Source organism: Pristiophorus japonicus, chromosome 8 (assembly GCF_044704955.1).
Source record: "Pristiophorus japonicus isolate sPriJap1 chromosome 8, sPriJap1.hap1, whole genome shotgun sequence".
NCBI classification, from domain to species: Eukaryota; Metazoa; Chordata; class Chondrichthyes; family Pristiophoridae; genus Pristiophorus; species Pristiophorus japonicus.
This window is the reverse complement of record NC_091984.1, coordinates 168,024,354-168,047,475: the sequence shown is the minus strand read 5'-3', so window position 1 is coordinate 168,047,475 and position 23,122 is coordinate 168,024,354. Positions and strand designations below refer to the sequence as shown.

Genomic DNA, 23,122 nt, shown 5'->3' with positions numbered 1-23,122 from the left:
GAGTGCTGGGTCTGGGCTATATAAGGGGTTTGAGTGCTGGGTCTGGGCTATATAAAGGGTTTGAGTGCTGGGTCTGGGCTATATAAAGGGTTTGAGTGCTGGGTCTGGGCTATATAAAGGGTTTGAGTGCTGGGTCTGGGCTATATAAGGGGTTTGAGTGCTGGGTCTGGGCTATATAAGGGGTTTGAGTGCTGGGTCTGGGCTATATAAGGGGTTTGAGTGCTGGGTCTGGGCTATATAAGGGGTTTGAGTGCTGGGTCTGGGCTATATAAGGGGTTTGAGCGATAGGTCTGGGCTATATAAGGGGTTTGAGTGCTGGGTCTGGGCTATATAAAGGGTTTGAGTGCTGGGTCTGGGCTATATAAGGGGTTTGAGCGATAGGTCTGGGCTATATAAAGGGTTTGAGTGCTGGGTCTGGGCTATATAAAGGGTTTGAGTGCTGGGTCTGGGCTATATAAAGGGTTTGAGTGCTGGGTCTGGGCTATATAAGGGGTTTGAGTGCTGGGTCTGGGCTATATAAGGGGTTTGAGTGCTGGGTCTGGGCTATATAAGGGGTTTGAGTGCTGGGTCTGGGCTATATAAGGGGTTTGAGTGCTGGGTCTGGGCTATATAAGGGGTTTGAGCGATAGGTCTGGGCTAAATAAGGGGTTTGAGTGCTGGGTCTGGGCTATATAAAGGGTTTGAGTGCTGGGTCTGGGCTATATAAGGGGTTTGAGTGCTGGGTCTGGGCTATATAAGGGGTTTGAGTGCTGGGTCTGGGCTATATAAGGGGTTTGAGTGCTGGGTCTGGGCTATATAAGGGGTTTGAGTGCTGGGTCTGGGCTTAAGTAGCGACAGTAGTGTCCCAGAGGTGATGGTGCATTCCATGGCTGACATGGCAGCAGCTATCACATCACAGGCCTTCATGATGTGATGCAGTCACTGGTTGGTGGCATCAACTCTCAGTCTGCTGCTTTCAGACTCAGTGTGCTCTGACGCAGACCTAGATTGATGTCTTGCAAACAGTGACTGCTGATCCACTCTATGTTCCCCACAGTCCAACGGGGAACTGACAGTGCCGAAGCAGGCCACCAATCTGTGCACCAACAGATTGCTCCGGATGCTGAGGCACTGCCCCGGGGGAGTGGCAGTGTGCCATTGGAAATGGAAGGTGCTGTCCTTGCTCATGATGACAGCATTCCAACTCCTACCACTTTGCACCTTTGCACCCCGCCTTTGCACCTGCCGGGGTCTGTACCCCAGACATCCGAGACTGCTGTCGCCCATGTTGAGGTGGTGCAGTCCGCAGCCGGGCCTTCCAGGCCTAGAGCTGTTCCAAGGCGCCCTGCTAGTCTGTCTGTAGGCATCAGACACAGCAGCCTTCAAGCAGCCTTGCTGCAGGCACTGCGGCCACATTAAAGAGGAGCAGTAGGCGTGGGAGTGGGGGATTAAGGGAAGGGGTGGTAAATCAGAGAGCAAGTCACAATAAGGATTTTGCTGACCATGGACAGATGTCCACATCCTGTAAATATAATTGTACATATCTCATTGCTGTTGTTTGATGCCTGTTATTGGTGGAAGGGTCTAGACAAAACATGGTTCATGGAAGCTGGTATGGAATTTCAAATGGGAGGGGCATTTGTATATATATATATTGCTGAATTTGATTGTGTATTATGCAGTTTCAAGGGGTACTGGTTACATTCTTTATTAGTTGCTGGTGAGGGATTTTTAATGCGTTGTTTGAGGTCATACTTTTGTTGGAGTTAATAAAATGTCCATTTGACCATTTGTATTACTGTCATGTGTATTAATGTCGAATTTCACGGAGCTGCGCCATTAGGCTGGCACATAACGAGCTGACTGTTATCTGCAGTCATCATTGTTTCATTCATGAGAATCGATGCATGATGAGGCACTGACGTGTGGCCCTTGGACCAGCAGCATTGGCATGGTGCTTCCTCCATGGCTGCTGATCCTCCTTGCCTGGCTGGCCATGCGGGGCATCGGCACGCTGCTCTTCCTCGTGAGGTGGTGCTGCAAACCCCAGTGGCAATGCCTGGGCCCTCATTAGGGCCAGGTTGTGCAGCATTCAGTACACCACAATAAACAGTGAGGGGAGTACTGAAGGTTGCCTCCAGAGTGGTCCAGGCATCGGAAATGCTGCTCTGGCACCCTGATTGTCTGCTCAATGATGTTGCAGGTGGCTGCATGGCTGTGGTAACGATGCTCCGCAGGGGTTGCGGAGGGGTGTCATCAGCCAGGTGGCTAGACCGTAGCCATAGTCGCCGAGCAAACAGCCATGCCCTTCATGTGGTGGCTCGAAGAGTTGTAGCACAGTGCTCTCCCATGGGATGAATGCATCATGTGCACTCCCAGGATAGCGGGCATTCACAGCGATGATATGCTGCATATGGTCGTACACCAGTTAAACATTTAAAGAGTGGTAACTCTTTCGGTTACCTCCGCATTCTGGTGTGGTGGTCGCAGTGCCACATGGGTGTAATCAATGGCTCCCCAAACCATTGGAAAGCCCGCTATTCTGGCAAACCCACATGACCGCTCCTCTTGTTTCTACCTGGTCATGGGGAACGTTATGTATTCCATTCTCCTGCGGTATAGAGCCTCTATAATCTTGCGGATGCAGCAATGTACAACGAATTGTGAGACGCTACAGATGTCCCCTGCTTTAGCCTGGAAGGAGCTGGAGGCATAGAAGGTGAGCACCACAGTGACCTTCACTGCGACGGGCAGCGCAGTCCTGGTGCCAATTTGGGGTTGCAGGTCTGGCTGTAGGAGATGGCATAGCTCTGTCACAACCTCCTTTTGGAAGCGCAGCCTTCTCACACACTGCTCCTCAGATATGGCAAGGTATGTAAGGTGCTCCCAGTAAATCCGTATGGGGTAAAGTCTCGTGTCCCGATGTCTACAGGGTCTCCTCATTCATGGGCTGACATTCCCAAGATCCCTTCTCTCAAGACGCCGCCTACCAATAGCTTGGAGAAAGCGACGGTGGCGTGCTAGCAATGCACCCAGCTAAATGCAGACCTCCACTCGCTACTTATCTGTAAGTCTGAGCTCAATTTGCGCAGCGATCAAAGAGATTCACGTACTGTGCTATGTGGAAACGTAACACTCATTGTGACCTCTGGCTAACTCGGTTGCTCATCCCTTTAAATACCCTCGGGATATCGCCCAAAGAAGTTGTGACTGCCTGATTCCTCTGGCGTGTTCAGCGGCGGACGCTAACTGAGGTGAACACACCTAATTTTGAGTCCGGGGCGCTAGCGAGTCATTGCACGCGTACTGACATCATGATCTAGCTGATGATACATGGCAAGGCGATATTGGTTTGTGCTGCTGGCAAAGCTCAACCAAATTTCCCATGGGACTCAAAAATCTGCACGGCTGGGCGTTTAGCCATGAGAAAGGCATTAACGCCACTCCTGGGCGCTAACGGGATGCGATACACAACCGAACTTCTCGCCCACTGAGTTTACAGGCGGCAACAACATGCTGAGATAGAGCAAGGGAGATCAGCCTGAGGTGACCATGAGTGGTGGGAAATAGTGTATAATGTTGGACACACATGGGTACAGGTCATGTCAGTGTTGTTTGTTGAAGCCCAAGGAATAGTGTTTGTAATTTGGAGCAACTTACAGCTTCAGCATCACACTCTCACAGTTAGTCTGTGTGGATCAGGCACAGCAGCTAAGCATTTGATTAACTTTCTTGAATTCTGCTCTGAAAACACTGAACAGGGTTGGTGTTGCACCTACCATCATTCCCACACCACTCCCTGAGCTCGTTTAACAGTATTCATTGAGTAAGTGATGTGGCCATTTTTAATTAGAAGGTGCAACATCTTGAATTAATCAGTGCGGCATTAGGACAATATAATACAGCATTGACTGCAATAATCATAGCTTTATTTTGCAGAATAGGGGAAAGCTAACATAATGAAAATTGAATGAATAACAATTGTTCTTCAGGCTATTAATTTCTTGTCCGTAATCAACTTGGTCCGGTTAAATGATTCAAAGAGAAGTTTCTCAGTTCAGTACTAATAATGGAGTCCTTTATCAATGAGATGAAGTGTTAGCTCCACAATACAACAGCATGAGTATATACGGGATGATGGTCAGAATTCTGTGTTCAATCACAACAGCTCCTGTAAAATACAGGGGAGAAAAAGACACAGGGCTTTCCGTGAAACAGTAATCAGAAACAGACATACCTACAGGATAGTCTCACTGTACAAATAGCCTCACTGTATAACAGTCTCACTATACAAAAAGCCTCACATTATAAACAAATGCAAAATACTGCGGATGCTGGAATCTGAAATACAAACAGAAAATGCTGGCAATCTCCGGGTCGGGCAGCAGCTGTGGAGAGAAAAACAGAGTTAACGTTTCGGGTCGATGACCCTTCGTCAGAACTGGCGAATGTTCGAAAAGAACACATTCGAAAGGAGCGCTGAAAGGGGGAGGGGAAGAAAGAACAAAAGGGAAGGTCTGTGATAGGGTGGAAGGCAGGAGAGATTAGAGAGACAAAAGGGATGATGTCCCGAATTGAAATGGTAATGACAAAAGTTAGAAAAAGGTTAGTCTGGATAGGGTGTGAATGGCAGGATAATGGCAGCTGCTATTGGAGACCAAGAGAAAAAAAACATAAGATGGGGGGATGGGGGAAGGGAGCCAAAGATGGCCAGAGGTTATGGTCTGAAATTGTTGAACTCGATGTTGAGTCCAGAAGGCTGCAAAGTGCCTAAACGAAAGATGAGGTGCTGTTCCTCGAGCTTGCGTTGAGCTTCATTAGAACAGTGTAGGAGGCCGAGGATGGAGATATCAGAGTGGGAGAGCAGGGAATTAAAGTGACAGGCAACCGGAAGCTCAGGGTCACACTTACGCACTGAACGGAGGTGTTCCGCAAACACCCAATCTGTGTTTGGTCTCCCCAATGTGGGAGAGACCACATCGTGAGCAGCGAATACAGTATACTAAATTGCAAGAAATCTCTGTTTTACCTGGGAGTGTTTGAGGCCCTGGATAATGGAAGGGAGGAGGTGAAAGGGCAGGTGTTGCATCTCCTGCGCTTGCACGGTAAGGTGCTATGGGAAGGGGAGGGGGTGCTGGGGGTGACTGCGGAATGGACCAGGGTGCCACGGAGGGAGTGGTCCCTTCGGAAGGCTGGGAAGGGAGGGGAGGGCTCGATATGATAGGTGGTGGGATCACGCTGGAGGTGGCGGAAATGGTGGTGGATGATCCGTTGAACGTGGAGGCTGGTGGGGTGAAAGGTGAGGACAAGGGGAATCCTGGCGTGATTCAGAGAGGGAGGGGAAGGGGTGAGAGCAGAGGTGCAGGAAATAGAACGGACAGAGTCGAGGGCCATGTTAACCACGACAGAGGGGAATCCTCGGTTGAGGAAAAAAGAAGACATGTCAGAGGCAAAAGTGTGAAAGGTGGCGTCGTCAGAGCAGACGCGACTGAGACAGATAAACTTGGAGAATGGAATGGAGTCCTTACAGGATGTGGGGTGGGAGGAAGTGTTGTCCAGGTACTTGTGGGAGTCAGTGGGCTTGTAGTGGATACTGGTCGATAGCCTAACCCCAGAAATGGAGACAGAGAAGTCGAGGAAGGGAAGGGCAGAGTCGGAGATGGACCATGTGAAGGTGAGGGAAGGGTGGAAATTGGATGCAAAGTGAATGAAATTTTCTAGTTCAGAGCGAGAGCAGGAAACGGCACCGATACAGTCATCAATGTACCGGAAAAAGAGATGGGGGAGGGGACCCGAGTAGGACTGGAACAAAGAATGTTCCACATATCCCATGAAAAGGCAGGCATAGCTAGGACGTGCTAGCAACACCTTTCATTTAGAGAAAATGAGTGGACATAAAGGAGAACTTGTTCAATCTGAGATCAAGTTCAGCCAGGCAGAGGAGGGGGGTGGTGGGTGAGGACTGGTTGGGCCTCTGCTCGAGGGAGATGGGTGATGGAAGTGTAGAGGGTTTGGACGTCCAGGGTGAAAAGGGGAGGGTTGGGGATGGGAAACTGGGAACTGTTAAAGTGACAGAGGACGTCGGAGGAGTCGCGGATGTAGGTGGGAAGAGAGTGGATAAGGGGAGAAAAAATAGAGTCGAGATAGGAAGAAATAAGTTCTGCGGGGCAAGAACAGGCTGGAATGATGGGTCTACCAGGGCAGTCCTGTTTGTGGATCTTGGGACGAGGTAGAAGCGGGCTGTGAGGGGTTGGGGAACAATGAGTTTGGTGGCTGTGGAGGGAAGATCTCCAGAGGAGATGAGTTCAGTGACAGTCTGAGAAATTATGGCTTGCTGTTCAGTGGTGGGGTTATGGTCCAGGGGGAGGTAGGAGGAGGTGTCAGAGAGTTGGCCATCAGCCTCTGCAAGGTAGAGGTCAGTTCGCCAAACAACAACAGCGCCACCCTTGTCAGCTGGTATAATGACAAGGTTGGGGTTGGATCTGAGCGAGCGGAGTGCTGCAAGTTCAGCGGGGGGGGGGAGGTTGGAATGAGTGAAGAGAGCAGAGAAATTGAGATGGGCGATGTCCCTTCGGCAGTTTGCAATGAAGAGGTCTAGAGAGGGTAAGAGGTCAGAGGGAGGGGTCCAGGGAGAGCGAGACTTCTGAAAATGGAAGAAAGCGCCAGCTGTGCGGGGGGAAAACTCCTGGCCGAAGAAGTGGGCACTGAGGCGAAGGCGACGGAAAAGAGCACAACATTGTGCTGAGCTCGAAATTCATTCAGGTGGGAGTGTAAGGGGAAGGAGCTCAGGCCTTTGCTGAGGACTGATCATTTGGGGTCAGAGAGGGGAAGGTCAGAGGGCAGAGTGAAAACACGTCAGGGGGTGGGATTGGAAGAATGGGTGGGATCTGAGGGAAGTGAGGGGGAAGAAGGTTGTGGAGGGGCGTTGGTGTCCAAGAGTTGATGAGGTCATGTAAAAAGTCTCACTGTATAAACAGTCTCAATATATAAACAGTCTCACTGTATAAACAGTCACAATATATAAACAGACTCACTGTATAAACAGACTCAATATATAAACAGTTTCACTGAATAAACAGAATATATAAACAGTCTCAATGTAAAAACAGGCTCAATATATAAACAGTCTCACTGGATAAACAGTCTCAATATATAAACAGTCTCAAAATATAAACATTCTCACTGTATAAACAGTCTCAATATATAAATAGTCTCAATAGATAAACAGTCTCGCTGTATGAACAGTTTCAATATATTAACAGTCTAAATACATAAACAGTCTCAATGTATAAACAGTCTCACTGTATAAACAGTCTCAATGTATAAACAGTCTCACTGTATAAACAGTCTCAATATATAAACAGTCTCAATATAAAAACATTCTCACTGTATAAACAGTCTCAATGTATAAATCGTCTCAATAGATAAACAGTCTCACTGAATAAACAGTCTCATTGTATAAACAGTCTCAATATATAAACAGGCTCATTGTGTAAACAGAATCACTGTATAAACTGTCTCAATAAATAAACAGTCTCACTGGATAAACAGTCTCAATATATAAACAGTCTCACTGTATAAACAGTCTCAATATATAATCAGTCTTATTATATAAACAGTCTCATTGTAAAAACAGTCTCAAATTATAAACAGTCTCACTGTATAAACAGCCTCAATATATAAACAGACTCACTGTATGAACTGTCTCAATATATAAACAGTCTCAATATATAAACAGTCTCACTGGATAAACAGTCTCAATATATAAACAATCTCATTGTATAAACAGTCTCAATATATAAACAGACTCACTGTGTAAACAGTCTCAATATATAAACAGTTTCAATGTAAAAACCGTCTCAATATATAAACAGTCTCACTGTATAAAGAGTCTCAATATATAAACAGACGCACTGTATAAACAGTCTCAATATATAAACAGTTTCACTGAATAAACAGTCTCAATATATAAACAGTCTCACTGTAAAAACAGTCTCAATATATAAACAGTCTCACTGTATAAACAGTCTCAATATATAAACAGACTCACTGTATAAACAATCTCAATATATAAACAGTTTCACTGAATAAACAGTCTCAATATATAAACAGTCTCAATATATAAACAGTCTCACTGTAAAAACAGTCTCAATATATAAACAGTCTCACTGTATAAACAGTCTCAATATATAAACAGTCTCACTGTATAAACCGTCTCACTGTACAAACAGTCTCAATATATAAACAGACTCACTGTGTAAACAGTCTCAATATATAAACAGTTTCAATGTAAAAACCGTCTCAATATATAAACAGTCTCACTGTATAAAGAGTCTCAATATATAAACAGACGCACTGTATAAACAGTCTCAATATATAAACAGTTTCACTGAATAAACAGTCTCAATATATAAACAGTCTCACTGTAAAAACAGTCTCAATATATAAACAGTCTCACTGTATAAACAGTCTCAATATATAAACAGACTCACTGTATAAACAATCTCAATATATAAACAGTTTCACTGAATAAACAGTCTCAATATATAAACAGTCTCAATATATAAACAGTCTCACTGTAAAAACAGTCTCAATATATAAACAGTCTCACTGTATAAACAATCTCAATATATAAACAGTTTCACTGAATAAACAGTCTCAATATATAAACAGTCTCAATATATAAACAGTCTCACTGTAAAAACAGTCTCAATATATAAACAGACTCACTGTATAAACAATCTCAATATATAAACAGTTTCACTGAATAAAGAGTCTCAATATATAAACAGTCTCAATATATAAACAGTCTCACTGTAAAAACAGTCTCAATATATAAACAGACTCACTGTATAAACAATCTCAATATATAAACAGTTTCACTGAATAAACAGTCTCAATATATAAACAGTCTCAATATATAAACAGTCTCACTGTAAAAACAGTCTCAATATATAAACAGTCTCACTGTATAAACAGTCTCAATATATAAACAGTCTCACTGTATAAACCGTCTCACTGTACAAACAGTCTCAATATACAAACAGACTCATTGGATAAACCGTCTCATTATATAAACAGTCTCAATATATGAACAGTCTCACTGTAAAAACAGTCTCAACATATAAACAGTCTCACTGTATATACGGTCTCAATATATAAACAGTCTCAATATATAAACAGTCTCACTGTAAAAACAGCCTCAACATATAAACAGTCTCGCTGTATAAACGGTCTCAATATATAAACAGGCTCATTGTGTAAACAGAATCACTGTATAAACTGTCTCAATAAATAAACAGTCTCACTGGATAAACAGTCTCAATATATAAACAGTCTCACTGTATAAACAGTCTCAATATATAATCAGTCTTATTATATAAACAGTCTCATTGTAAAAACAGTCTCAAATTATAAACAGTCTCACTGTATAAACAGCCTCAATATATAAACAGACTCACTGTATGAACTGTCTCAATATATAAACAGTCTCAATATATAAACAGTCTCACTGGATAAACAGTCTCAATATATAAACAATCTCATTGTATAAACAGTCTCAATATATAAACAGACTCACTGTGTAAACAGTCTCAATATATAAACAGTTTCAATGTAAAAACCGTCTCAATATATAAACAGTCTCACTGTATAAAGAGTCTCAATATATAAACAGACGCACTGTATAAACAGTCTCAATATATAAACAGTTTCACTGAATAAACAGTCTCAATATATAAACAGTCTCACTGTAAAAACAGTCTCAATATATAAACAGTCTCACTGTATAAACAGTCTCAATATATAAACAGACTCACTGTATAAACAATCTCAATATATAAACAGTTTCACTGAATAAACAGTCTCAATATATAAACAGTCTCAATATATAAACAGTCTCACTGTAAAAACAGTCTCAATATATAAACAGTCTCACTGTATAAACAGTCTCAATATATAAACAGTCTCACTGTATAAACCGTCTCACTGTACAAACAGTCTCAATATATAAACAGACTCACTGTGTAAACAGTCTCAATATATAAACAGTTTCAATGTAAAAACCGTCTCAATATATAAACAGTCTCACTGTATAAAGAGTCTCAATATATAAACAGACGCACTGTATAAACAGTCTCAATATATAAACAGTTTCACTGAATAAACAGTCTCAATATATAAACAGTCTCACTGTAAAAACAGTCTCAATATATAAACAGTCTCACTGTATAAACAGTCTCAATATATAAACAGACTCACTGTATAAACAATCTCAATATATAAACAGTTTCACTGAATAAACAGTCTCAATATATAAACAGTCTCAATATATAAACAGTCTCACTGTAAAAACAGTCTCAATATATAAACAGTCTCACTGTATAAACAATCTCAATATATAAACTGTTTCACTGAATAAACAGTCTCAATATATAAACAGTCTCAATATATAAACAGTCTCACTGTAAAAACAGTCTCAATATATAAACAGACTCACTGTATAAACAATCTCAATATATAAACAGTTTCACTGAATAAAGAGTCTCAATATATAAACAGTCTCAATATATAAACAGTCTCACTGTAAAAACAGTCTCAATATATAAACAGACTCACTGTATAAACAATCTCAATATATAAACAGTTTCACTGAATAAACAGTCTCAATATATAAACAGTCTCAATATATAAACAGTCTCACTGTAAAAACAGTCTCAATATATAAACAGTCTCACTGTATAAACAGTCTCAATATATAAACAGTCTCACTGTATAAACCGTCTCACTGTACAAACAGTCTCAATATACAAACAGACTCATTGGATAAACCGTCTCATTATATAAACAGTCTCAATATATGAACAGTCTCACTGTAAAAACAGTCTCAACATATAAACAGTCTCACTGTATATACGGTCTCAATATATAAACAGTCTCAATATATAAACAGTCTCACTGTAAAAACAGCCTCAACATATAAACAGTCTCGCTGTATAAACGGTCTCAATATATAAACAGTCTCAATATATAAACAGTCTCAATATATAAACAGTCTCACTGTATATACAGTCTCACTGTATAAACAGTCTCAATATACAAACAGACTCAATATATAAACAGTCTCACTGTAAAAACAGTCTCAATATATAAACAGTCTCAGTGTATAAACAGTCTCAATATATAAACAGTCTCACTGTATAAACCGTCTCACTGTACAAACAGTCTCACTATATAAACAATCTCACTATATAAACAGTCTCACTGTATATACAGTCTCACTATATAAACAGTCTCACTGTAAAAACAGCCTCAACATATAAACAGTCTCAATATATAAACAGTCTCACTGTATAAACAGTCTCACTGCATAAACAGTCTCAATATATAAACAGTGCCAATTTATAAGCAGTCTCACTGTATAAACAGTCTCACTGTACAAACAGTCTCACTGTATAAACAGTCTCACTGTAAATACAGTCTCAATATATAAACAGTCTCACTATAAACAGTCTCACTGTATAAACAGCCTCAACATATAAACAGTCTCACTGTATAAACGGTCTCAATATACAAACAGACTCATTGTATAAACCGTCTCATTATATAAACAGTCTCAATATATGAACAGTCTCACCGTATAAACAGTCTCAATATATAAACAGACTCACTGTATAAACAGTCTCAATATATAAACAGATGCACTGTATAAACAGTCTCAATATATAAACAGTTTCACTGAATAAACAGTCTCAATATATAAACAGTCTCAATATATAAACAGTCTCACTGTAAAAACAGCCTCAACATATAAACAGTCTCACTGTATAAACGGTCTCAATATATAAACAGTCTCACTGTATATACAGTCTCACTGTGTAAACAGTCTCAATATACAAACAGACTCATTGTATAAACCGTCTCATTATAAAACAGTCCCAATATATGAACAGTCTCACCGTATAAACAGTCTTAATATATAAACAGACTCACTGTATAAACAGTCTCAATATATAAATAGACTAAATATATAAACCGTCTCTATATATAAACAGTCTCACTGTATAAAGTGTCTCAATCTATAAACAGATGCACTGTATAAACAGTCTCAATATTTAAACAGTTTCACTGAATAAACAGTCTCAATATATAAACAGTCCCAATATATAAACAGTCTCACTGTAAAAACAGCCTCAACATATAAACAGTCTCACTGTATAAACGGTCTCAATATATAAACAGTCTCAATATATAAACTGTCTCACTGGATAAACAGTCTCAACATATAAACAGTCTCACTGTATAAACAGTTTCAATATATAAACAGTCTCACTGTACAAACAGTCTCACTGTAAATATAGTCTCAATATATAAACAGTCTCAATCTATAAACAGTCTCACTGTATCAACAGCCTCAACATATAAACAGTCTCACTGTATAAACGGTCTCAATATATAAACAGTCTCAATATATAAACAGTCTCACTGTATATACAGTCTCACTGTATAAACAGTCTCAATATATAAACAGTTTCACTGAATAAACAGTCCCAATATATAAACAGTCTCAATATATAAACAGTCTCACTGTAAAAACAGTCTCAATATATAAACAGTCTCACTGTATAAACAGTCTCAATATATAAACAGTTTCACTGAATAAACAGTCCCAATATATAAACAGTCTCAATATATAAACAGTCTCACTGTAAAAACAGTCTCAATATATAAACAGTCTCACTGTATAAACAGTCTCAATATATAAACAGACTCACTGTATAAACAGTCTCAATATATAAACAGTTTCACTGAATAAACAGTCTCAATATATAAACAGTCTCAATATATAAACAGTCTCACTGTATAAACTGTCTCACTGTACAAACAGTCTCACTATATAAACAATCTCACTATATAAACAGTCTCACTGTATATACAGTCTCACTATATAAACAGTCTCACTGTAAAAACAGCCTCAACATATAAACAGTCTCACTGTATAAACGGTCTCAATATATAAACAGTCTCAATATATAAACAGTCTCACTGGATAAACAGTCTCAATATATAAACAGTCTCACTGTATAAACAGACTCAATATATAAACAGTCTCACTGTATAAACAGTCTCACTGCATAAACAGTCTCAATATATAAACAGTGCCAATTTATAAGCAGTCTCACCGTATAAACAGTCTCACTGTACAAACAGTCTCACTGTATAAACAGTCTCATTGTATATACAGTCTCAATATATAAACAGTCTCACTCTATAAACAATCTCACTGTAAAAACAGCCTCAACATATAAACAGTCTCACTGTATAAACGGTCTCAATATATAAACAGTCTCACTGTAAAAACAGTCCCAATATATAAACAGTCTCACTGAATAAACAGTCTCAATATATAAACAGTCTCACTGTATATACAGTCTCAATATATAAATAAACTCAATATAGAAACAGTCTCAATATATAAACAGTCTCACTAGATAAACAGTCTCAATATATAAACAATCTCATTGTATAAACAGTCTCAATATATAAACAGTTTCAATGTAAAAACCATCTCAATATATAAACAGTCTCACTGTATAAAGAGTCTCAATATATAAACAGTCTCACTGTAAAAACAGTCCCAATATATAAACAGTCTCACTGAATAAACAGTCTCAATATATAAACAGTCTCACTGTATATACAGTCTCAATATATAAATAGACTCAATATAGAAACAGTCTCAATATATAAACAGTCTCACTAGATAAACAGTCTCAATATATAAACAATCTCATTGTATAAACAGTCTCAATATATAAACAGTCTCACTGTAAAAACAGTCTCAATATATAAACAGTCTCACTAGATAAACAGTCTCAATATATAAACAATCTCATTGTATAAACAGTCTCAATATATAAACAGTCTCACTGTAAAAACAGTCTCAATATATAAACAGTTTCACTGAATAAACAGTCTCAATATATAAACAGTCTCACTATAAAAACAGTCTCAATATATAACCAGTCTCACTGTATAAACAGTCTCAATAGATAAACAGTCTCACTGTATAAACCGTCTCACTGTACAAACAGTCTCACTATATAAACAATCTCACTATATAAACAGTCTCACTGTATATACAGTCTCACTATATAAACAGTCTCACTGTAAAAACAGCCTCAACATATAAACAGTCTCACTGTATAAACGGTCTCAATATATAAACAGTCTCAATATATAAACAGTGTCACTGGATAAACAGTTTCAATATATAAACAGTCTCACTGTATAAACAGTCTCACTGCATAAACAGTCTCAATATATAAACAGTGCCAATTTATAAGCAGTCTCACTGTATAAACAGTCTCACTGTACAAACAGTCTCACTGTAAATACAATCTCAATATATAAATAGTCTCACTCTATAATCAGTCTCACTGTATAAACAGCCTCAACATATAAACAGTCTCACTGTATAAACGGTCTCAATATATAAACAGTCTCAATATATAAACAGTCTCACTGTATATACAGTCTCACTGTATAAACATTCTCAATATACAAACAGACTCAATATATAAACAGTCTCACTGTAAAAACAGTCTCAATATATAAACAGTCTCACTGCATAAACAGTCTCAATATATAAACAGACTCACTGTATAAACAATCTCAATATATAAACAGTTTCACTGAATAAACAGTCTCAATATATAAACAGTCTCAATATATAAACAGTCTCACTGTAAAAACAGTCTCAATATATAAACAGTCTCACTGTATAAACAGTCTCAATATATAAACAGTCTCACTGTATAAACCGTCTCACTGTACAAACAGTCTCACTATATAAACAATCTCACTATATAAACAGTCTCACTGTAAAAACAGCCACAACATATAAACAGTCTCACTGTATAAACGGTCTCAATATATAAACGGTCTCAATATATAAACAAACAGTCCCACTGGATAAACAGTCTCAATATATAAACAGTCTCACTGTATAAACAGTTTCAATATATAAACAATCTCACTGTATAAACAGTCTCACTGCATAAACAGTCTCAATATATAAACAGTGCCAATTTATAAGCAGTCTCACTGTATAAACAGTCTCACTGTACAAACAGTCTCACTGTATAAACAGTCTCACTGTAAATACAGTCTCAATATATAAACAGTCTCACTATAAACAGTCTCACTGTAAAAACAGCCTCAACATATAAACAGTCTCACTGTATAAACGGTCTCAATATATAAACAGTCTCAATATATAAACAGTCTCACTGTATATACAGTCTCACTGTATAAACAGTCTCAATATACAAACAGACTCATTGTATAAACCGTCTCATTATATAAACAGTCTCAATATATGAACAGTCTCACTGTATAAACAGTCTCAATATATAAACAGACTCACTGTATAAACAGTCTCAATATATAAATAGACTCAATATAGAAACCGTCTCAATATATAAACAGTCTCACTGTATAAAGTGTCAATATATAAACAGATGCACTGTATAAACAGTCTCAATATATAAACAGTTTCACTGAATAAACAGTCTCAATATATAAACAGTCTCAATATATAAACAGTCTCACTTTAAAAACAGCCTCAACATATAAACAGTCTCACTGTATAAACGGTCTCAATATATAAACAGTCTCAATATATAAACAGTCTCACTGGATAAACAGTCTCAATATATAAACAGTCTCACTGTATAAACAGTTTCAATATATAAACAATCTCACTGTATAAACAGTCTCACTGCATAAACAGTCTCAATATATAAACAGTGCCAATTTATAAGCAGTCTCACTGTATAAACAGTCTCACTGTACAAACAGTCTCACTGTAAATACAGTCTCAATATATAAACAGTCTCACTATAAACAGTCTCACTGTAAAAACAGCCTCAACATATAAACAGTCTCACTGTATAAACGGTCTCAATATATAAACAGTCTCAATATATAAACAGTCTCACTGTATATACAGTCTCACTGTATAAACAGTCTCAATATACAAACAGACTCATTGTATAAACCGTCTCATTATATAAACAGTCTCAATATATGAACAGTCTCACTGTATAAACAGTCTCAATATATAAATAGACTCAATATAGAAACCGTCTCAATATATAAACAGTCTCACTGTATAAAGTGTCTCAATATATAAACAGATGCACTGTATAAACAGTCTCAATATATAAACAGTTTCACTGAATAAACAGTCTCAATATATAAACAGTCTCAATATATAAACAGTCTCACTTTAAAAACAGCCTCAACATATAAACAGTCTCACTGTATAAACGGTCTCAATATATAAACAGTCTCAATATATAAACAGTCTCACTGGATAAACAGTCTCAATATATAAACAGTCTCACTGTATAAACAGTTTCAATATATAAACAGTCTCACTGTACAAACAGTCCCACTGTATAAACAGTCTCACTGTAAATATAGTCTCAATATATATACAGTCTCACTCTATAAACAGTCTCACTGTATAAACAGCCTCAACATATAAACAGTCTCACTGTATAAACGGTCTCAATATATAAACAGTCTCAATATATAAACAGTTTCACTGTATAAACAGTCTCAATATATAAACAGTCTCACTGTAAAAACAGTCGCAATATAGAAACAGTCTCACTGAATAAACAGTCTCAATATATAAACAGTCTCACTGTATAAACAGTCTCAATATATAAATAGACTCAATATAGAAACCGTCTCAATATATAAACAGTCTCACTGTATAAAGAGTCTCAATATATAAACAGATGCACTGTATAAACAGTCTCAATATATAAACAGTTTCACTGAATAAACAGTCCCAATATATAAACAGTCTCAATATATAAACAGTCTCACTGTATAAACAGTCTCAATATATAAACAGACTCACTGTATAAACAGTCTCAATATATAAACAGTCTCAATATATAAACAGTCTCTCTGTATAAACCGTCTCACTGTACAAACAGTCTCACTTATAAACAATCTCACTATATAAACAGTCTCACTGTATATACAGTCTCACTATATAAACAGTCTCACTGTAAAAACAGCCTCAACATATAAACAGTCTCACTGTATAAACGGTCTCAATATATAAACAGTCTCAATATATAAACAGTCCCACTGGAAAAACAGTCTCAATATATAAACAGTCTCACTGTATAAACAGACTCAATATATAAACAGTCTCACTGTATAAACAGTCTCACTGCATAAACAGTCTCAATATATAAACAGTGCCAATTTATAAGCAGTCTCACCGTATAAACAGTCTCACTGTACCAACAGTCTCACTGTATAAACAGTCTCATTGTATATACACTCTCAATATATAAACAGTCTCACTCTATAAACAGTCTCACTGTAAAAACAGCCTCAACATATAAACAGTCTCACTGTATAAACGGTCTCAATATATAAACAGTCTCACTGTAAAAACAGTCCCAATATATAAACAGTCTCACTGAATAAACAGTCTCAATATATAAACAGTCTCACTGTATATACAGTCTCAATATATAAATAGACTCAATATAGAAACAGTCTCAATATATAAACAGTCTCACTGTAAAAACAATCTCAACATATAAACAGTCTCACTGTATAAACAGTCTCAATATACAAACAGACTCATTGTATAAACCGTCTCATTATATAAACAGTCTCAATATATGAACAGTCTCACTGTATATACAGTCTCACTGTATAAACAGTCTCAATATATAAACAGTCTCACTGTATATACAGTCTCACTAGATATACAGTATCAATATATAAACAGTCTCACTCTATAAACAGTCTCACTGTAAAAACAGTCTCAACATATAAACAGTCTCACTGTATAAACAGTCACAATATATAAACATTCTCAATATATAAACAAACTCAATATATAAACTGTCTAACTGTATAAACAGCTTCAATATTTAAACAGTCTCACTATAAACAGTCTCAATATATAATCAGTCTCAATATTTCAACAGTCTCACTGTATAAACAGTCTCAATATACAAACAGACTCATTGTATAAACCGTCTCATTATATAAACAGTCTCAATATATGAACAGTCTCACTGTAGATACAGTCTCACTGTATAAACAGTCTCAATATATAAACAGTCTCACTGTATATACAGTCTCACTAGATATACAGTCTCAATATATAAACAATCTCACTCTATAAACAGTCTCACTGTAAAAACAGTCTCAACATATAAACAGTCTCACTGTATAAACAGTCACAATATATAAACATTCTCAATATATAAACAAACTCAATATATAAACAGTCGCACTGTATAAACAGCTTCAATATATAAACAGTCTCACTGTATAAACAGTCTCAATATACAAACAGACTCATTGTGTAAACAGTCTCATTATATAAACAGTCTCAATATATAAACAGTCTCAATATATAAACAGTCTCACTGTAAAAACAATCTCAACATATAAACAGTCTCACTGTATAAACAGTCTCAATATACAAACTGACTCATTGGATAAACCGTCTCATTATATAAACAGTCTCAATATATGAACAGTCTCACTGTAAAAACTGTCTCAACATATAAACAGTCTCACTGTATATACAGTCTCACAGTATAAACTGTCTCAATATATAAACAGTCTAAATATATAAACAGTCTCGCTGTATAAACAGTCTCATTGTTTAAACAGTCTCAATATATAAACAGTCTCAATATATAAACAGGCTGACTGTATAAACAGTCTCAATATAAACAATATCACTGTATAAACGGTCTCAATATATAAACAGTCTCACTCTATATACAGTATCACTGTATAAACAGTCTCAATATATAAACAATCTCACTGTAAAAACAGTCTCAATATACAAACAGACTCATTGGATAAACCGTCTCATTATATAAACAGTCTCAATATATGAACAGTCTCACTGTAAAAACAGTCTCAACATATAAACAGTCTCACTGTATATACAGTCCCACAGTATAAACTGTCTCAATATATAAACAGTCTAAATATATAAACAGTCTCGCTGTATAAACAGTCTCATTGTTTAAACAGTCTCAATATATAAACAGTCTCAATATATAAACAGGCTGACTGTATAAACAGTCTCAATATATAAACAATATCACTGTATAAACGGTCTCAATATATAAACAGTCTCACTCTATATACAGTATCACTGTATAAACAGTCTCAATATATAAACAGTCTCACTGTACAAACAGTCTCACTGTAAAAACAGTCTCAATATATAAACAGTCTCACTGTATATACAGTCTCACTAGATATACAGTATCAATATATAAACAGTCTCACTCTATAAACAGTCTCACTGTAAAAACAGTCTCAACATATAAACAGTCTCACTGTATAAACAGTCACAATATATAAACATTCTCAATATATAAACAAACTCAATATATAAACTGTCTAACTGTATAAACAGCTTCAATATTTAAACAGTCTCACTATAAACAGTCTCAATATATAATCAGTCTCAATATTTCAACAGTCTCATTGTATAAACAGTCTCAATATACAAACAGACTCATTGTATAAACCGTCTCATTATATAAACAGTCTCAATATATGAACAGTCTCACTGTAGATACAGTCTCACTGTATAAACAGTCTCAATATATAAACAGTCTCACTGTATATACAGTCTCACTAGATATACAGTCTCAATATATAAACAATCTCACTCTATAAACAGTCTCACTGTAAAAACAGTCTCAACATATAAACAGTCTCACTGTATAAACAGTCACAATATATAAACATTCTCAATATATAAACAAACTCAATATATAAACAGTCGCACTGTATAAACAGCTTCAATATATAAACAGTCTCACTGTATAAACAGTCTCAATATACAAACAGACTCATTGTGTAAACAGTCTCATTATATAAACAGTCTCAATATATAAACAGTCTCAATATATAAACAGTCTCACTGTAAAAACAATCTCAACATATAAACAGTCTCACTGTATAAACAGTCTCAATATACAAACTGACTCATTGGATAAACCGTCTCATTATATAAACAGTCTCAATATATGAACAGTCTCACTGTAAAAACTGTCTCAACATATAAACAGTCTCACTGTATATACAGTCTCACAGTATAAACTGTCTCAATATATAAACAGTCTAAATATATAAACAGTCTCGCTGTATAAACAGTCTCATTGTTTAAACAGTCTCAATATATAAACAGTCTCAATATATAAACAGGCTGACTGTATAAACAGTCTCAATATAAACAATATCACTGTATAAACGGTCTCAATATATAAACAGTCTCACTCTATATACAGTATCACTGTATAAACAGTCTCAATATATAAACAATCTCACTGTAAAAACAGTCTCAATATACAAACAGACTCATTGGATAAACCGTCTCATTATATAAACAGTCTCAATATATGAACAGTCTCACTGTAAAAACAGTCTCAACATATAAACAGTCTCACTGTATATACAGTCCCACAGTATAAACTGTCTCAATATATAAACAGTCTAAATATATAAACAGTCTCGCTGTATAAACAGTCTCATTGTTTAAACAGTCTCAATATATAAACAGTCTCAATATATAAACAGGCTGACTGTATAAACAGTCTCAATATATAAACAATATCACTGTATAAACGGTCTCAATATATAAACAGTCTCACTCTATATACAGTATCACTGTATAAACAGTCTCAATATATAAACAGTCTCACTGTACAAACAGTCTCACTGTAAAAACAGTCTCAATATATAAACAGTCTCACTGTATAAACAGTCTCAGTATATAAACAGTCTCGCTATATAAACAGTCTCACTGTTTAACCAGTCTCAATATATAATCAGTCTCACTGTATAAACAGTCTCACTGTAAAAACAGCCTCAACATATAAACAGTATCACTGTATAAACGGTCTCACTATATAAACAGTCTCAATATATAAACAGACTCACTGTATGAACTGTCTCATTATATAACCAGACTCAATATATAATCAGTCACAATATATAAACAGTCTCACTGTATAAACAGTCTCAATATACAAACAGACTCATTGTGTAAACAGTCTCATTATATAAACAGTCTCAATATATAAACAGTCTCACTGTAAAAACAATCTCAACATATAAACAGTCTCACTGTATAAACGGTCTCAATATACAAACAGACTCATTGGATAAACCGTCTCATTATATAAACAGTCTCAATATATGAACAGTCTCACTGTAAAAACAGTCTCAACATATAAACAGTCTCACTGTATATACAGTCTCACAGTATAAACTGTCTCAATATATAAACAGTCTAAATATATAAACAGTCTCGCTGTATAAACAGTCTCATTGTTTAAACAGTCTCAATATATAAACAGTCTCAATATATAAACAGGCTGACTGTATAAACAGTCTCAATATATAAACAATATCACTGTATAAACGGTCTCAATATATAAACAGTCTCACTCTATATACAGTATCACTGTATAAACAGTCTCAATATATAAACAATCTCACTGTAAAAACAGTCTCAATATACAAACAGACTCATTGGATAAACCGTCTCATTATATAAACAGTCTCAATATATGAACAGTCTCACTGTAAAAACAGTCTCAACATATAAACAGTCTCACTGTATATACAGTCCCACAGTATAAACTGTCTCAATATATAAACAGTCTAAATATATAAACAGTCTCGCTGTATAAACAGTCTCATTGTTTAAACAGTCTCAATATATAAACAGTCTCAATATATAAACAGGCTGACTGTATAAACAGTCTCAATATATAAACAATATCACTGTATAAACGGTCTCAATATATAAACAGTCTCACTCTATATACAGTATCACTGTATAAACAGTCTCAATATATAAACAGTCTCACTGTAAAAACAGTCTCAATATATAAACAATCTCACTGTATAAAAAGTCTCAGTATATAAACAGTCTCGCTGTATAAACAGTCTCACTGTTTAACCAGTCTCAATATATAATCAGTCTCACTGTATAAACAGTCTCACTGTATAAACAGTCTCACTCTATAAGCAGTCTCACTGTAAAAACAGCCTCAACATATAAACAGTCTCACTATATAAACGGTCTCAATATATAAACAGTCTCAATATATAAACAGTCTAACTGTATATACAGTCCCAATAAATAAACAGACTCACTGAATAAACAGTCTCAATACATAAACAGTCTCACTGTATAAACAGTCTCAATATATAATCAGTCTGAATATATAATCAGTCTGAATATATAAACAGTCTCACTCACTGTAGATACAGTCTCACTGTATAAACAGTCTCAATATATAAACAGTCTCACTCTATAAACAGTTTCACTGTAAAAACAGTCTCAACATATAAACAGTCTCACTGTATAAACGTTTTCAATATATAAACAGTCTCAGTAAATAAATAGTCTCACTGTACATACAGTCTCAATCTATAAACTGTCTCACTGAATAAACAGTCTCAAGATATAAACATTCTCACTGTATAAACAGTCTCACTGCATAACCATTCACAATATATAATCAGTCTCAATATATAAACAGTGTCAATATATAAACAGTCTCAATATATAAACAGTCTCACTGTATAAACAGTCACACTGTATAAACAGCTTCAATATATAAACAGTCTCACTGTATAAACAGTCTCAATATATAATCAGTCTCAATATATAAACAGTCTCATTGTAAAAATAGTCTGAAATTATAAACAGTCTCACTGTATAAACAGCCTCAATATATAAACAGACTCACTGTATGAACTGTCTCAATATATAAACAGTCTCACTGTATAAACAGTCTCAACACACAAACAGACTAATTGTATAAACCATCTCATTATATAAACAGTCTCAATATATAAACAGTCTCACTGTAAAAACAGTCTCAACATCTAAACAGTCTCACTGTATAAACAGTCTCAACATATAAACAGTCTCACTGTATATACAGTCTCACAGTATAAACAGTCTCAATATATAAACAGTCTAAATATATAACCAGTCTCACTGTATAAACAGTCTCATTGTTTAAACAGTCTCAATATATAA

General features: G+C 36.1%; 1 protein-coding gene across 1 annotated transcript in view; it reads right to left on the bottom strand.

Moving 5' to 3' along the window:
• Positions 1–3,905: 3,905 nt before the first annotated feature.
• The window catches only part of LOC139269217 (uncharacterized), a 294,951-nt gene continuing 275,734 nt past the window's right edge, over positions 3,906–23,122 (bottom strand). The window contains exon 12 of the mRNA XM_070888309.1: positions 3,906–4,150. The gene's annotated coding sequence lies outside the window, so the exon portion shown is untranslated. The remainder of the gene's footprint in view (positions 4,151–23,122) is intronic.